This window comes from Octopus bimaculoides, chromosome 11 (assembly GCF_001194135.2).
Source record: "Octopus bimaculoides isolate UCB-OBI-ISO-001 chromosome 11, ASM119413v2, whole genome shotgun sequence".
NCBI lineage: Eukaryota > Metazoa > Mollusca > Cephalopoda > Octopoda > Octopodidae > Octopus > Octopus bimaculoides.
In genome coordinates, this window is record NC_068991.1 from 74424815 (window position 1) to 74427024 (window position 2210).

Sequence of the window (2210 nt, forward strand, 5' to 3'; positions counted from 1 at the left end):
CGGGTACTTACATTATTCGGGAGCGTCAGCACAGGCCGTTTGGTAATGGTTGCCCGACTTACCGATTTAGATCCCGCGTACTGTATCTTCTTCTCTGTGGATCGGGATGGGGTGACGGCTCGTGTTGGTTGGCCATATGTCACACGGCCACAGTGGCTGAGGAAGTGTCTCGCAGATGGGAACTGGCTAGTACATTTCTCGAAGGGTTGCCCGGAACGATCCGAGAGGATTCCGATAAATGGTGGATGCAATGACGCGCTGCAACGGCGTAGGACCTCCATCATATCTCATCGGACCTCAGTTGTGCAAACAACTGAATACTCATAATCGAAACTGACGGAGAACCATTATTTCTACAGCTGAATATTTATATTCTATCTTTTAATCAGGAGGATAAGTAGAACATTTGACCCTTTACAAGGGCTCCGAGACTAGCGAGAGGAAGATGGGGAGGAAGATATCCCCACATCGGAGTCCGAGTCCGAACGCTTGCAATGCAGTGAACTCCATTAAAAGTACCAGATAGGCTGCAAGTACCTGATGGAGTGACGATAAGCCAGGCGAAGGATTAAATCTATCAACCAAGGCATCCGCAACAACGCATCCGGTCAGACGTTCTAACATACCGCCAATCCATTTTCTGGACCAGTAATATTTTTATCGACCCCGGGAGGACGAAAGGAAAAGTATAGCTTGTCAGCATTTGAACCGAGGGAGCAGAGAATCACAACAATGACTCTACCAGTTCGCTACTGCGTATTTTAGGAGGACTCAACCACTCCAGAAATGTTCCAGTTTTGATAAGCAATTTCAGATTTCAGATCAAGACACTTGCTAATCCAAAAAGAAACCGAAAAACTGGCGTTCTCTTCAGATATGTAGTCTGAAGTAATCCGAAACGATATGAAATACTATTCGACGTAGGGCTACTGTTTCACAGGTGGAAAAGTTTTTGCCTAGCAAGGGTCAACCAGATAATACATATAAGTTATCCTCGGCAGGATTTAAACTCTTGTATTTTCAAGAGTAATCTATCAACGAATATATCCAAAGGTCCATATCAATTCTTTTTCAATACAGTATGAAGCAATATTCTACGTGGAAATATTCTTCCTCGGAAGTACAGGTGGGAAGGTCTTTCTCCAGCCGAGGCCGACCAGATACTATAGGCGGGATTTGAACCCAGTGCGCAAAGAATCACAACATTGGCTCTGCCAATTCGTCACCGTGTTATTTAGGAGGACACATCTACTATATTCCATTTTCGATACGCGATTACGTATATCAGATCTAGATATTTGCCGAACCAGTACGAAACCAAAAGACTATTATTCTCTACAAATAGTTACTCTAAAGTAATCCAAAGGGAAACACGCAAGAAAATTTAGCATTGTTTTACTGGGACGATTCGGTTCAGCCATTTTGTACTTTCCGTCTGTAGAGACTTTCAGCTCACTGTCGTCGTTGTTGTTTAACCTCAGGTAAGCCTAATATATTAGGTTGTCAAGAAAGTTCTTGCGGAATTTTAAATTTTGGTTTTAAATTATGTATTTTCAAATTAATTTTCGTTAAATTACTTCGACTTTATATATCATTTTAAAGATCATTTTTCGCTCTATCTAATCGTGTTACTCTTTTTCTTTTTGAATAATTAGGTAATTTTTTCCGGAACGTTGAATACAACATGGACAAAAAGCAAATTCGCACAATTTTCTTATTCCAGTTCAAGCTAGGCCGAAAAGCTGATGAAACAGTTCGCAATATCAAAGATGCGTTTGGCACCGGAACCACTAATGAACGTATAGCGCAATGGTGGTTCAAGAAATTTCATAGCGGTGACGAGAGTCTTGAAGATGATAAGCGTAGTGGTCGGCCATCGGATGTTGACAACGATCAACTAAGAGCCTTAGTCGAAACCAATCCACGCACAACTGTTCGAGAGCTTGCTCCTGAATTAGACGTAACGTATACGACAATTTCCAACCACTTGAAAGAGATTGGAAAAACAAAAATACTTGAGAAATGGGTGCCGCACGAATTGAACGACAACCAAAAAAAAACCCCGCCGTTTTGAAGTGTCGTCTTCCCTTCTTTTACACAGCAAGAACGACCCGTTTCTCGACCGGATTGTAACTTGCGATGAAAAGTGGATTCTTTACGACAACCGGCGACGCTCAGCTCAGTGGCTGGATGCCGACCAAGCTCCAAGG

At 42.5% G+C, this 2210-nt stretch overlaps 2 protein-coding genes across 2 annotated transcripts in view; both read right to left on the reverse strand.

Annotated features, from left to right (window-relative positions):
- LOC106867570 (solute carrier family 22 member 6) overlaps positions 1 to 2210 on the reverse strand; it is a 68537-nt gene that overhangs the window by 48426 nt on the left and 17901 nt on the right. The gene's annotated exons all lie outside the window — the stretch shown is intronic.
- Positions 1 to 2210, reverse strand: part of LOC106867566 (solute carrier family 22 member 21) — a 16928-nt gene that overhangs the window by 10468 nt on the left and 4250 nt on the right. The gene's annotated exons all lie outside the window — the stretch shown is intronic.